Below are 16,513 nucleotides of genomic sequence, written 5' to 3' on the forward strand. Positions count from 1 at the left end.
GTACCTCTTAATCCCCTCTACCTATTTTGCACAACTCCTCTACCCTACTCCAATCTGGCAAACACCTGTTTTTAGATTTCACCTGTAAGTGAGGTCGTGCGATATTTGTATTCGTCTCTCTGATTTATTTCACTTAGCATGATAGCCTCTAGATCCATCTGTGTTGTCAAAAATGCCAAGATTGACGAAGTCGGGTAGGCGCGGACAGGGGAGGGGCCTCACAGAGGCCGGCGAGGGGAGGAAAGCGCTGGGCTGGAGGGACGGCCGGATGTCCCGGCCCGCAGCCCTTAGCGCGGCGGTGGCGGTGGCGGTGGCGGCGCCGGTGGCGCGCTGGTGGCCGCGGCGCGCTGCTTCCGCTGCAGCCTGAGGACGCGGGGCCGGGGGCCGGCTCCAGCATGGCCGAGACAGAAGCGCTGCCGAGGCTTCGGAAGACTTCAGGATGCAGAATAAATCCGTCTTTATTTTGGGTGCTGGCGGGGAGACCGACAGAGTGCTCTTGAAAGAAATCCTGGAGCAGGGCCTGTTTTCTAAAGTCACGTTGAGTGGCCGCAGGAAGCTCCCCTTCGACGAGGAAGTTTCTAAAAACGTGAAGCAAGAAGTGGTGGACTTTGAGAAATTGGATGACTACGCTTCTGCCTTTCAAGGTCATGATGTTGGATTCTGTTGTCTGGGTACCACCAGACAAAAAGCTGGGGCGGAGGGATTTGTTCGCGTTGATCGAGATTACGTCCTGAAGGCTGCAGAGCTGGCAAAACCTGGAGGGTGCAAACATTTCAACTTGCTGTCCTCTGAGGGAGCTGATAAGTCAAGCAATTTTTTATATCTGCAAGTCAAGGGAGAAGTGGAAGCTAGGGTTGAAGAGTTAAAATTTGATCGTTACTCCATATTTAGGCCCAGAGTTCTATTATGTGTTAGGCAAGAATCTCGCCCAGGTCAGTGGTTGGCTAGGAAGTTCTTTGGCTCCTTGCCAGAATCTTGATCCAGGGGCCGTTCTGTGCCAGTGATGACTGTGGTTAGAGCAATGCTGAACAACGCAGTGAGACCAAGTGACAAGAAGGAACTGCTGGATAACAAGGCCATCCACGACCTGGGGAAAGCTGATGGCTCTCTCAAGTCACGACCACACTGGAGAAATGCTTTCCAGTGTCAGACTCAACACCTATCACCTAACGGTAATTTCAGGGTCTAAAAAAAGCATGTAGTTTCACTGTTCTTAGTCGCCCAGATCCAATCATATAATGATCGTGCTCTGCATCAGCATTTTAGAGCCTGATTCTACATATGTAGACATCACCCTGGGAGCCTTTCAAAAATAGAGATCCAGCAGCTCCCTGGTGGTCTGGTGTCTCGTGTTTGTCACAGAAATGAGAGATTCATAGGCCCTACCTCAAACTTTCTGAATCAGAACTTGGGGGGTATGGGCACAGAAATCTGTTGTTTTATTTAAGCTTCTCTTATGGTTCTGATGCCACTGGTGGGGAGGTCAGCTTTGAAAGCTTGTCTGTAGAGTCACAGCAGCAGTGCAAACTTTATGTATCATGCAGATGAGTTCTGAACAAAAATTGTTGACATTTGTGTCTCTGAGTTACCCAGTGCTGACTGCATGTTAATTATGTAAGTGAACATTGTGCTTTACTACTTCTTTAGAATATATAATAGAAGTTATATAACTGAGCTTATATAATTCATGGGAGAATTAAATAGAAGAATTAAAATAAATGTACAAGTCGTGGGTGCCCTTAGATTGTTAGAAAATGCCCACGTAACGGTGGTAATATGAAGTATTTTGGCCAATGGGATGATAGAATAGCAGCCTCCAGAGAATCTTTATAATTCTTACAGGCAGTACTATCATCCCCATATCTTAGGTGGGGAAACCGAGGCTCACTGTGGTTAAGTACCTTGCCCAAGGGCTTAAAGCTGAAGCCTGAAGCTAGGAAATGGCAAAGCCAGGATTCTAACCCAAGTGAGCCTGAATCCATAGCTTCTGTTTTTAACTACTCTGCAAGAGCATCCAGTATCTGTATATTTCCAGGAAGTTACAGTTATTTGTTGCTGGATCAGTACATGCCGTGGATGAATAAAATAGAAATGTTTGGGTTTCTCCATTGGTCTAGTATCCCTCTAATGATTAACCACAGAATGTTCACATAGCCAGTAAATGTATATTTCAAAGTGCTTCACTTTAAAAACTATGGAAAAGGAAAGGAAGAGGCAGAAGGAAGGGTCAAGGTCAAGAGGAGCACACTGTTAATTTCCATCATGAAACAAAGGATAATAGTGAAATTTGTCTTAACTTGTGTGCTGGGGGAAGCAAGGTAATAAATTTCAAGCTTCAGTGGACAAACAAAAAAAAAATGGCATGATTTCACTTTTTTAAAGGCTGAGCAATTACAGATATATATGTAATATAATATATACTTTTCTTTATTCACTGAGGTTGCTTCCATGTCTTGGCTATTGTAAATAATGCTACAATAAACATTGGGGTGCATGTATCTTTTCAAATTAGTGTTTTTGTTTTCTTCTGGTAAATACCCAGAAGTGAAATTGTTATATCATATGGTGGGTTCTATTTTCAATTTTTTGAGAAACCTTCATAATGTTTTCCATTGTGGCTATACCAATTTACCTTCCTGCCAACAGTGCACAAGGGTTCCCTTTTCTCCACATCCTCACCAGCGCTTGTTATTTGTTGCCTTTTTGATGATAGTCATTCTGACAGGTGTGAGATGGTATCTCATTGTGGTTTTCATTTACATTTCTCTGATGATTAGTGATGTTGAGCATTTTTTTTGTGTCTCTTGGCCATCTGTATGTCATCTTTGAAAAATGTCTGTTTAGGTCCTCTGCCCATTTTTTGAGCAGGTTGCGTATTTTTTTGATGTTGAGTCATATGAGTTCTTTGTATATTAACCCCTTATAAATATATATATCCTTTGTAAATATTTTCTTCCATTCAGTTATCCGCCTTTTTGTTTTGTCAATAGTTCCCTTTGCTGTGCAAAAGTTTTTTGTTTGATGTAGTCCCATTTGTTTATTTTTGCTTTTGCTTCCTTTACCTGAGGTGACAGATCTGAAAGAGTATTGCTAAGACCGATGTCAAAGATTGTACTACCTAGGTTTTCTTCTAGGAGTTTTATGGTTTCAGACCTTACATTTAAGTTTTTAATCCATTTTGAGTTTATTTTTTGTATATGCTGTGAGAAAGTAGTCCAGTTTTATTTGCATGTAGCTGTCCAGTTTTCCCAACACCATTTATTGAAGAAGCTGTCTTTTTATTGTATATTCTTTTCTTCTTTGTTGTAGGTTAATTGAACATATAAATGTGGATTCATTTGGGGGCTCTTTATTCTGTTTCATTGATCTACGTGTCTTTTTTGGTGCTAGTACTGTACTGTTTTGATTACTGTAGCTTTGTAGTATAGCTTGAAATCAGGGAGTGTGACACCTCCAGCTTTGTTCTGCTTTCTCAAGATTGTTTTGGCTATTCTGGGTCTTTGTTGTTTTCATACAAATTTATAATTATTTATTCTAGTTCTGTGAAAAATGCATTCGTGGATACTGCAATGGGTTATCAAGTTAATTTACTTTATAAAAAATTTACAAAAATTGTTAGTGTCCTTTAATAGATATAATTTTACACATTAAGTAGTAGTGTAAATAGTTGCTCTTTGTTAATATCCAAAAATAATGAAAACTGATCAATGACTTCTCTAAAAAATAGCTTTTTGTCTGCCATCAGTGAATTTCTGCAAAATAGAATGCAAAATAAATATGTAATTTTCTAATAATAAGCAGATGTTTATTACATATCAGCTATGTGCAAAATATTTTATCTCAGTACCAGAAAGAGAACAGAAATCATTTAAATCAAATATCAGCAAACCAATTTGCCTTTTTCTAATTGAAGCAAAGTGATATTCATATTTAGTTGTCATGTATGTTTTGAGGTCTACTAATACCCAGTGTTTTTCACATATGAATGAATGAATGTATAGCTAGAAAGGAACCTGCCTAGAATATTTGCTTTTGGTGAAAGACCCATTTTATAGTTACATATTAACTATTATAATCACTTTTTAATTCATAGTATATCAAATTAATATCACAGCATGATATACCCTGATGTGAAATGGATTTTCTATGTATATTTTAATGAGATCATGAAGTGAGGTAGGAGTTACCAGGGAAGATATTTATAATGTAATTTACAATTAATAAAATTTAATTTAGTGAATATCTGTGATAGAAAGCATACTAGTCAGGTTTCAACCAGAGACATAGAACCAGTAGGAGATGGATACTAAGCGATTTATTGCAAGAAATTGGCTTACATCAAATTGCTTCACACTTGCCACCCTCTTCCCAACACAGCTCAGAGAATGATTCCTAATTCTTTTAGCCCAATTGTGGTGGTTCAAATATCCTTTGACAGTGATTGTGTTAGGCTTATGTCTCTGATACAATATTGGAATTCAGCTGTGAAACTTCTTTAAAATATATGCACAAGAATGCTTCTGTAGTTATGAGTGATGCCTGGGATGCTGCAACCATTTTGGAAACATAAGAACAAAGGTGAGAATAAAAAAGGAAATATGGCCCTTGATGGTGTTATTGAGCCACCCAGTTAACCAACTCTGAAAGCTACCCCATTCTATCATTCAATCATTCATTCATTTGATGATACCTTTTTTCTTGTTAATTCTGTTTGAATTGGAAATTTTCATTAAATGCAGTTTGTAGCCTTTTAAGTGTTATAGAAGCCAAATGAAATCAGAAGTTGTCTTGGTAAAGCATGAAAGCATGAAATCAGAGAAAGGGGATTTAAATGATCCAAATGTTTATTGACATCAGGAAAAGGTAGTCTAAAACAACAACACTTCCTCTGAAATATGACCTTAGGGAACCAAAGTATTTGAAACTGTGAGTCACAACAATCCTTTCCTTAGTGGTTCTCAGGCTTTAGCATGGATTAGAATCACCTGAAGAGCTCACTGAGGTGTGAGATTTCAGGCTCCTCATCTTGCATACATCTCCCAATTTTTTCTAAGGGGTTCTCTTAGAGCTACCCTCACTTGGCTTGAGGAGGAAGAAGAACTTTGCTTTTCTTGTGTGTTTTCTTTTCCTTAAATTTTGTCAATGAATTATTTCTCAGTAAATCTCTACTCTGTAGGTAAAAGGTAGGCAGCACTCCTTCCCAGGCCTGATTGGGGGGGTGGGGGGGGCAAGGAGGAGCTGCACTTTGTGGTGCCTTCCCATGCCATCTGGGCAGGACACTCCAAGCCTGGATCTTGCCTTGTGTGAATTCTGGTCTCTAGAAGCCCCTATTTCAAAATTTTCTGTGTTCTCCCTGGTGACTGGGATCAGCTTGGGCTGGCAGTGCTATCCAGGCAGGGTGCCCTGAGCCCATGTCTTTGTTTCTCTCCTTGCGGGGAACTCTCCATCTCTTTATCCCAAGCATGGGGTCTACCAGATGCCCCAAGAGCTCTGAGACTCAAGTTGAGAGGATTACCCCAGGGTCCTGGATGGTTTCTAGTCCAGGAGCACAGCATGGTAAGTGGACCACACCTACTGACTAAGGTAGTATTTCTCTCATGGGATTGCATTAGATGGGGCTACCAGGATGGTACTGACATGTTGATGTTGAGTGAGTCTCCGTCACATCAGACACAGGAAAATTTTAAGACTCTGAGTTACCAGTGGTCTGATTACCTTTGGGCTTGAGCCATATAAAACCTGGGCATTAGCTCTCAGCTGCCAGTGCTCTAACCATGGTGCCACCCATGGTGCCACCCATGTTCTACAGCACCCAAGGGCAGTTGGGGTAGTAACATGTGTTCTTCATCTTGTGCACCCCCAGGCACTGGCACCCAGGGCAGTCACTCCACCAGCTCAGACAGTCCTTCAAGGATGGCATTGGCAATCTCCTCTGAGTTTTTTCAAGATTGTTGCTCTTCAACATCAATAGACACTTCTCATTGGTACCCCCTCATGCTTCAACTGATAAATCTTAAGTTATGAAAACTAGAAGTGGAAGTTTCCTTGTATAAATGGAACTTCTGCCCATGGACCCTTGACTATCTACCCCACTGACAGCACCGTGTAGAAGGCAGGTTTGCAGTTTACATGGAAAGAAATCACATTTTAAGAATATAGTGACTATAACTTAAATAGTTCAAGAGAAATCATCATTAGAAGATGAATATCATACTATATTTATCCTATAATACTCCAAATGGTAAATTTAACATGACTAGAAAGAAAATTATGATTCGTGTTTTCCTGCACATCTGGGTAAGACTTAACATTTGTGGGTATCATCAACAAAGCACAATAACAGCCATTATAGAGCCATTAGAAGCTGATAGTCATTGGCTGTTTGAAGGATGATGCAGTATCATGAGTAATGAGGTAAACAGCATTTTAAAAAAATAAATAAAAATTGCTAAGGAGCTGAAGAAGCAAGAAGATCTGAATTGTTTTACACAAATGGTTTCCTAAGAGCACGGCATTGGGAGTAATAATAACCTTGCTCCTCATGATAGGAAATATGACATTAGCCACTAACAATGCATTTGACAATGAAGAATACAGAGATGGTTCCTAGAACTGAGTAGGAAGAAATGGTGCATGGACACTAGAAAACTCTTACCATGCACTCATTGGCCATAAAATATGCAAGTACCACTGATTTGCCATTAATTAATTCATCATTGATAAATCAGTATATCTCACAAGGGATCATATATCTTGTGATACATTTTTAATCAAATTATTTATAGAAAGAGAAGCCTCCTAAAATATATTTGCCTGAGGCTCTGCAAACCATGAGGGCAGATATGCTGGGCAACTCTGGGAACGTTAAATTTAGAGCCTCTCTTCGCTTAACATGCATTGTCTTCAACTTTGAGCCCTTTGCCAATTTGGATACAGCAGAAAAATAATTCTGTTTCACATTTAGCAATAAATCTATTAATAGACACACAGAGTTACATACACATACACTGAAACATACTCTGAAATCTTGCAGAGCAAACTAAGGAAACTAAAAGACTTGAATATCTTAAAAAGTATACATCTGTATATCCCATCTGTATTTTAATATATATTAATATCTAATAAGTATTGTGTATTTACTGTATACAATGAATTATTTTATCTTCTTGCAAATACCAACATATTTATTCTCCACAATAGTCATAAGATAAAGTTATACTTATTATCCAGATTTTGTAAATAGGAAAACTAGGGAAAAGGGAGAGTAAGTAAGTGCCCAGGGTCATATATCTTGTAAATTAAGAATGAGATTTTTACCCAGAAAGACAAGTTCTCAAACAGATTCTTTTTTTTTTTTTAACATCTTTATTGGAATATTGCTTTACAATGGTGTGTTAGTTTCTACTGTATAACAAAGTGAATCAGCTATATGTATACATATATCACCATATCCCCTCCCTCTTGTATCTCCCTCCCACCCTCCCTATCCCACCCCTCTAGGTGGTCACAAAGCATCGAGCTGATCTCCCTGTGCTATGTGGCTGCTTGCCACTAGCTATCTATTTCACATTTGGTTGTGTATATATGTCCATGCTACTGTCACTTTGTCCCAGCTTACCCTTCCCCCTCCCCATGCCCTCAAGTCCATTCTCTACCTGTGCGTCTTTATTCCTGTCCTGCCCCTAGCTTCTGCAGAACCTTTTTTTTTTTTTTTAGATTCCATATATATATGTGTTAGCATACGGTACTTGTTTTTCTCTTTCTGACTTCACTCTGTATGACAGTCTCTAGGTTCATCCACCTCACTGAAAATAACTCAATTTTGTTTCTTTTTATGGATGAGTAATATTCCACTGTATATACGTACCACATCTTCTTTATCCATTCATCTGTCGATGGACACTTAGGTTGCTCCCATGTCCTGGCTATTGTAAATAGTGCTGCAATGAACATTGTGATACATGACTCTTTTTGAATTATGGTTCTCTCAGGGTATATGCCCAGCAGTGGGATTGCTGGGTTGTATAGTAGCTCTATTTTTAGTTCTTTTAAGGAACTTCCAAACTGTTTTCCATAATGGCTGTATCAATTTACAGTCCCACCAACAGTGCAAGAGGGTTCCCTTTTCTCCACACCCTCTCCAGCATTAATTGTTTGTAGATTTTTTGATGATGGCCTTTCTAACCGGTGTGAGGTGATACCTCATGGTAGTTTTGATTTGCATTTCTCTAATGATTAATGATGTTGAACATTCTTTCATGTGTTTGTTGGCAATCTGTATATCTTCTTTGGAGAAATATCTATTTAGGTCTTCTTCCCTTTTTTCGATTGGGTTGTTTGTTTTTTTGATATTGAGCTACATGGGCTGCTTGTATATTTTGGAGATAAATCCTTTGTCAGTTGCTTCGTTTGCAAATATTTTCTCCCATTGTGAGGGTTGTCTTTTTATCTTGTTTATACTTTGCTTTGCTGTGCAAAAGCTTTTAACTTTCTTTAGGTCCCATTTGTTTATTTTTGTTTTTATTTCCATTTCTCTAGGAGGTGGGTCAAAAAGGAACTTGCTGTGATTTATGTCATAGAGTGTGCTGCGTATGTTTTCCTCTAAGAGTTTTACACTGTCTGGCCTTAAATTTAGGTCTTTAATCCATTTTGAGTTTATTTTTGTGTATGGTGTTAGAGAGTGTACTAATTTCATTCTTTTACATGTAGCTGTCCAGTTTTCCCAGCACCACTTCTTGAAGAGGCTGTCTTTTCTCCATTGTATATTCTTGCCTCCTTTATCAAAGATAAGGTGACCATATGTGTATGGGTTTATCTCTGGGCTTTCTAGCCTGTTCCATTGATCTGTATTTCTATTATTGTGCCAGTGCCATACTGTCTTGTTTGCTGTAGCTTTGTAATATAGTCTGAAGTCAGGGAGCTTGATTCCTCAGGCTCTGTTTTTCTTTCTCAAGATTACTTTGGTTATTCGGGGACTTTTGTGTTTCCATACAAATTGTGAAAATTTTTGTTCTAATTCTGTGAAAAATGCCATTTGTAGTCTGATAGGGATTGCATTGAATCTGTAGATGGCTTTGGGTAGTAGAGTCATTTTCACAATGTTGATTCTTCCAATCCAAGAACATGGTATATTTCTCCATTTTTTTGTATCATCTTTAATTTCTTTCATCAGTGTCATAGTTTTCTGCATATAGGTCTTTTGTCTACTTAGGTAGGTTTATTCCTAGGTCTTTTATCCTTTCTGTTGCAATGGTAAATGGGAGTGTTTCCTTAATTTCTCTTTCAGATTTTTCATCATTAGTACATAGGAAGGCAAGAGATTTGTGTGCATTAATTTTGTATCCTACTACTTTACCAAATTCATTGATTAGCTCTAGTAGTTTTCTGGTAGCATCTTTAGGATTCTCTACGAATAGTGTCATGTCATTTGCAAACAGTGACAGCTTTCCTTCTTCTTTTCTGATTTGGATTCCTTTTATTGTTCTTCTCTCATTGCTGTGGCTAAAACTTCCAAAACTGTGTTGAATAATAGTGGTGAGGGTGGGCAACCTTGTCCTGTTCCTGATCTTAGTGGAAATGGTTTCAATTTTTCACCATTGAGAATGATGTTGGCTGTGGGTTTGTCATATATGGCCTTTATTATGTTGAGGTAAGTTCCCTCTATGCCTGCTTTCTGGAGGGTTTTTATCATAAATGGGTATTAAATTTTGTCAAAAGCTTTTACTGCATCTATTGAGATGATCGTATGTTTTTTCTCCTTCAGTTTTTTAATATGGTGTATCACATTGATTGATTTGCATATACTGAAGAATCCTTGCATTCCTGGGATAAACCCCACTTGATCATGGTGTATGATCCTTTTAATGTGCTGTTGGATTCTGTTTGCTAGTATTTTGTTGAGGAGTTTTGCATCTGTGTTCACCAGTGATATTGGCCTGGAGTTTTCTTTTTTGTGACATCTTTGTCTGGTTTTGGTATCAGAGTGATGGTGGCCTCGTAGACTGAGTTTGGGAGTGTTCCTCCGTCTGCTATATTGTGGAAGAGTTTGAGAAGGATAGATGTTAGCTCTTCTCTAAATGTTTTATAGAATTCGCCTGTGAAGCCTTCTGGTTCTGCACTTTGGTTTGTTGGAAGGTTTTAAATCGCAGTTTCAATTTCAGTGCTTGTGATTGGTCTGTTTATATTTTCTGTTTCTTTCTGCTTCAGTCTCAGAGGTTGTGCTTTTCTAAGAATTTGTCCATTTCTTCCAGGTTGTCCATTTTATTGGCATATAATTGCTTGTAGTAATCTCTCATGATCCTTTGTATTTCTGCAGTGTCAGTTATTAGTTCTCCTTTTTCATTTCTAATGCTATTGATTTGAGTCTTCTCCCTTTTTTTCTTGATGAGTCTGGCTAATGGTTCATCAATTTTCTTTACCTTCTCAAAGAAGCAGCTTTTAGTTTCATTGATCTTTACTATTGTTTCCTTCATTTGATTTTCATTTATTTCTGATCTGATCTTTATGATTTCTTTCCTTCTGCTAACTTTGGGGGTTTTTTTGTTCTTCTTTCTCTAATTGCTTTAGGTGTAAGGTTAGGTTGTTTATTTGAGATGTTTCTTGTTTCTTGAGGTAGGATTGTATTGCTAGAAACTTCCCTCTTAGAACTGCTTTTGCTGCATCCCATAGGTTTTGCACCATTGTGTTTTCATTGTCATTTGTTTCTAGGTATTTTTTGATTTCCTCTTTGATTTCTTCAGTGATCTCTTGGTTATTAAGTAGTGTAGTGTTTAGCCTCCATTTGAATGTATTTTTTACAGATATTTTCCTGTAATTGATATCTAGTCTCATAGTGTTGTGGTCAGAAAAGATATTGGATATAACTTCAATTTTCTTAAATTGACCCAGGCTTGACTTGTGACCCAAGATATGATCTATCCTGGAGAATGTTCCATGAGCACTTGAGAAGAAAGCATATTCTCTTGTTTTTGGATGGAATGTCTTATAAATATCAATTAAGTCCATCTTGTTTAATGTATTATTTAAAACTTATGTTTCCTTATTTATTTTTATTTTGGATGACCTGTCCATTGGTGAAAATGGGGTGTTAATGTCCCCTACTATTATTGTGTTACTGTCAATTTACCCTTTTATGGTTGTTAGCCTTTGCCTTATGTATTGAGGTGCTCCTATATTGGGTGCATAAATATTTACAATTGTTATATCTTCTTCTTTGATTGATCCATGGATCATTATGTAGTGTCCTTCTTTGTCTCTTGTACTAGTCTTTATTTTAAAGTTTATTTTGTCTGATGTGAGAATTGCTACACCAGCTTTCTTTTGATTTTCATTTGCATGGAATATCTTTTTCCATCCCCTCACTTTCAGTCTGTGTCCCTAGGTCTGAAGTGTGTCTGTTGTAGACAGCATATATATGGATCTTCTTTTTGTATCCATTCAGCCAGTCTATGTCTTTTGGTTGGAGCATTTAATCCATTTACATTTAAGGTAGTTATCGATATGTATGTTCCTATTACCATTTTCTTTATTGTTTTGGGTTTGTTATTGTAGATATTTTCCTTCTCTTGTGTTTCCTGCCTAGAGAATTTCCTTTAGCATTTGTTGTAAAGCTGTTTTGGTGGTGCTGAATTCTCTTAACTTTTGCTTGTCTGTTAAAGTTTTAATTTCTCTGTCGAATCTGAATGAGATCCATGCTGGGAAGCGTGATCTTGGTTGTAGATTACTTTTATCACTTTAAATATGTCCTGCCACTCACTTCTGGCTTGCAGAGTTTCTGCTGAAAGATCAGCTGTTAACCTTATGGGGATTCCTTTGTATGTTATTTGTTGCTCTTCCCTTTTTGCTTCTAATATTTTTTCTTTGTATTTAATATTTGATAGTTTGATTAATGTGTATCTTGGCACATTTCTCCTTGGATTTATCCTGTATGGGACTCTCTGCGCTTCCTGGACTTGATTGACTATTTTGTTTCCCATTTAGGGAAGTTTTCAACTATAATCTCTTCTAATATTTTCTCAGTCCCTTTTTTACTTTTTCTCTTCTTCTTCTGGGACCCCTATAATTTGAATGTTGGCACGTTTAATGTTGTCCCAGAGGTCTCTGAGACTGTCCTCAATTCTTTTCATTCTTGTTTCTTTATTCTGCTCTGAGGTAGTTATTCCCACTATTTTATCTTCCAAGTCACTATCTGTTCTTGTGCTGCAGTTTTTCTGCTAGTGATTCTTTCTAGAGAATTTTTAATTTCATTGATTGTGTTTTTCATCATTATTTGTTTGCTCTTTAGTTTTTCTAGGTCCTTGTTAAACGTTTCTTGCATTTTCTCCATTTTATTTCCAAGATTTGTATCATCTTTACTATCATTACTCTGAATTCTTTTTCAGTTAAGCTGCCTATTTTCTCTTCATTTGTTCAGTCTGGTAGGTTTTAACCTTTCTCCTTCATCTGCTGTGTATTTCTCTGTCTTCTCATTTTGCTTAACTTACTGTGTTTGGGGTCTCTTTTTCGTGGCTGCAGGTCATACTTCCCATTGTTTTTTCGTGTTCACCTCCAGTGGATAAGGTTGGTTCAGTGGATTGTGTAGGCTTCCTGGTCGAGGGGACTTGTCCCTTTTTTCTGGTGGATTAGAGTGGATCTTGTCTTCCTGGTGGGCAGGACCACGTCTGCTGGTGTGTTTTGTGCTGTCTGTGAACTTATTATGATTTTAGGCAGCCTCTCTTCTGTTAGGTGGGGTTGTGTTCATCTCTTGCTAGTTGTTTGTCATATGGTATACAGCACTGTTGCTTGCTGGTTGTTAAGTGGAGCTGGGTCTTAGCGTTGAGATGGAGATCACTGTGAGGTCTTTCGCTGTTTGATATACATGGGGCTGGGAAGTCTCTGGTGGACCAATGTCCTGAACTCGGCTCTCCCACCTCAGAGGCTCAGGCCTGAAAGCTGGCCGGAGTACCAAGACCCTGTCAGCCACTCGTCTCAGAAGAAAAGGGAGAAAAAAAAAGAAAGAAAGAGTAAAATAAAATAAAATAAAATAATAAGTTATTAAAGTAAAAACTAAAAAAAAATTTTTAGAAATAGAAAAGTAATACAGAAAGAAGAGAACAAACAAACCAAAAAACAAATCCACCAATGTAACAAACGCTAAAAACTATACAAAAATAAATAAATAAATAAATGGACAGACAGAACCCTAGGACAAATGGTAAAAGCAAATCTATACAGACAAAATCACACGAAGAAGCATACACATACATACTCACAAAAAGAGAAAAAGGAAAATATATATATATTAAAAAAAAAAGAGAGCAACCAAATCAATAAACAAATCTACCAGTGATAATAAACTCTAAATACTAAACTAAAATAAACATAAAACCAGAAACAAATTAGATGCAGAAAGCAAACCCCAAGCCTACAGTTGCTCCCAAAGTCCACCACCTCAATTTTGGCATGATTCATTATCTATTCAGGTATTCCACAGATGCAGGGTACATCAAGGTGATTGTGGAGATTTAATCTGCTCCTCCTGAGGCTGCTGGGAGAAATTTCCCTTTCTCTTCTTTGTTCGCACAGCTCCTGGGGTTCAGCTTTGGATTGGCCCCACCTCTGTATGTAGGTCGCCTGAGGACATCTGTTCCCTACCCAGACAGGACAGGGTTAAAGTAGCAGCTGATTAGGGTGCTCTGGCTCACTCAGGCCGGGTCGGGTTGGGGTACGGAATGCAGGGCTAACCTGTAGCATCAGAGGCCAGCGTGATGTTGCAACAGCCCTAGGCCTGCCATGTGTTCTCCCGGAGAAGTTGTCCCTGGATCATGGGACATTGGCAGTGGCAATCTGCACAGGCTCCTGAGAGGGGAGGCGTGGATAGTAACTGTGCTTGCACACAGGATTCTTGGTGGCTGCAGCAGCAGCCTTAGCATTTCATGCCTGTCTCTGGTGTCCGTGCTGACAGCCGCGGCTTGCTCCCATCTCTGGAACCCGTTTAGGCGGTGCTCTGAATCCTCTCTCCTCGCGCACCCCGAAACAATGGTCTCTTGCCTCTTAGGCAGTTCCAGACTTTTTCCTGGACTCCCTGATGGCTAGCCTTGGCGCACTAGCCCCCTTCAGGCTGTGTTCACACAGCCAACCCCAGTCCTCTCCCTGGTATCCAACCTCCAAAGCCCGAGCCTCTGCTCCCAGCCCCTGCCCGCCCTGGTGGATGAGCAGAGAAGCCTCTCAGGCTGGTGAGTGCTGGTCGGCACAGATCCTCTGTGCAGGAATCTCTCCGCTTTGCCCTCTGCACCCCTGTTGCTGCACTCTCCTCCATGGCTCTGAAGCTTCCTCCCTGCCCACCCCCCATCTCCACCAGTGAAGGGGCTTCCAAGTGTGTGGAAACTTTTCCTCCTTCACAGCTCCCTCCCAGAGGTACAGATCCTGTCCCTATTCTTTTGTCTCTGTTTTTCCTTTTTTCTTTTGCTTTACCCAGGTACATGGGGATTTTCTTGCTGTTTGGGAAGTCTGAGGTCTTCTGCCAGCGTTCAGTAGGTATTCTGTAGGAGTTGTTCCACATGTAGATGTATTTTTGATGTATTTGTGGGGAGGAAAGTGATTTCCGCATCTTACTCCTCTGCCATCTTGAAGGTCACTCCCTGAAACAGATTCTTATACTGCCTCTCATACAGATGTTTTTCTCTCCCTTGATCTAATACTCATGCATAGTTTGTCTTGGAATATAGTTCTAAGGAATGTATTATTTGAAATAAAGTGATTCAAAAAAATTTTTTTTGGTTATTGATGTTTAGATAAGAGAGATTGTGTTTGTGTTGGGCATTTTTAAAACAATGTCTAACAAATCTAGTACAGATTTTACTCATTCAAATAATTCAGCAATGAAACATTTTTATAAGTTTTGGATAGCTGTTCAAATATGTGAAAATGACATCATGAGAAAGTTATTTAAAAAAACAATTATTGCCCACACAATAACTGTTTAGAGAATAACTGGAGTTGCACATACATTTTTGCAAGCTAGCACAGCCATTATTTTTCTCCTGAACTGCAAGATAGCAGAGTTGCAACTGACCACCCACAAGTTTGATCAATCTAATAAACACCTCCAAACCTTTCCTGGAGTTCATGACTTTTCATTAGCAAACCCCAATCTTAAATTCTTGTCTACAAAAATGGTTATTTCCACTTGATAGAAAATTGTAGTTTACAAAACTCACAATAGCCCACTGAATTTAAATTGGATTCTAGCTGTACTCTAAAACTAGTAAAACTATGTTGTTTATTAAAACCATATTTTTGAATTAAGCTCCTGGAAGGATTCAGATTGCATGCAGCACTATTGTGTGGGGAAGTGCTGTAATTCTCAAGAAGTGGTGCATTTTCAGTTCCAGACATGAGTTTCTATGACAAATTCACATTTTCATTTGATCATCTAGTAAATAACAACATAAAATCCTTCACAAATGCTAGAATTACAGTTATATAATCCTCTGGGTACTCTTAATTTGGAGAGGCTTGTTTTGATCATTTTTAGGGAATGGATATATGATTTTCTGTGGTAATACTTATTAAATTATTTAGGATAAACTTTAGATATTTTAGACATTTTTGATGAATGTAATATATATTTATTTGGTTCTGTCCCACATTTATTTTTCGCATTTCAGATTGTAATATAAAAGCATCTATTGTTCTAAAGATGAATTTGGAATTTGGAAACTCTAGAATTCAGCCAAATTGAATAATTTATTTTTCTATTTCGAATCTCCATCTACTTTTAAATGCATTCTCAGTTTTATAATTTTACATGAACTAGTGTGATCACAATCCTCCTCTACCTCCTTTTTAAAGCACATTTTCTTCTTGGATTAACTAACACAGTAATCTTTTACTCTTACTGTTTTCTCTCTTGTCTCTTCGTTTTCTATAAAGCCAGGTGTTGGCATCCTTCAAGGCTCAACGCTGGGCCCTTAGCCATCTCATTCTCATGCATTGCTTTAATTGTCACCTAGATATAGAGAATCTGTCTATATAGACCTTCCCATGCACCTTTTCACTGAGTTCTTCACTTAACTCACAATCTGTCCCCTATTCTGCTGTGTGGTTTTCTTCCATTGTTTACTATCTTAGTAAATAGTATCACTGTTTACTCCACTGCAGGAACAGAACATAGATATCATTCTTGACACCCTTCAAAGTCTAGTTCATTAATCCAATCCATCAAATGTTTTATTGTAGTTACTGCTTAGACATTTTGGCTCTACTTCTACTGCATATTTCAAAATCCCAGTTACAGTTATGTCTCCCTTGCATTCCTTTACCTTCAGTTGCTCTACTTGTACACACATTCTGTTTCTACATTGCAAATACATCCTCTGCATTTCTGCCAGAACAATATCGTCAAAATATAAATCTGAATATCCTTCTTTGCCTAAAATCTTCCAGTCAGTTCTTTCTGTCCTTTTGATAAGGACAGACTTCTATAACATGTTCTAAGAGATCTCACTTGCTCTGTTTCTTACCTACCATTTTG

The 16,513-nt window shown here is 38.5% G+C and overlaps 1 pseudogene; it reads left to right on the forward strand.

Moving 5' to 3' along the window:
• The first annotated feature begins 268 nt into the window (after positions 1–268).
• LOC137763544 (oxidoreductase HTATIP2 pseudogene) lies at positions 269–1,189 on the forward strand (annotated as a pseudogene).
• The last annotated feature ends 15,324 nt before the right edge of the window (positions 1,190–16,513 follow it).

Source organism: Eschrichtius robustus, chromosome 4, assembly GCF_028021215.1.
Source record: "Eschrichtius robustus isolate mEscRob2 chromosome 4, mEscRob2.pri, whole genome shotgun sequence".
Lineage (NCBI taxonomy): Eukaryota > Metazoa > Chordata > Mammalia > Artiodactyla > Eschrichtiidae > Eschrichtius > Eschrichtius robustus.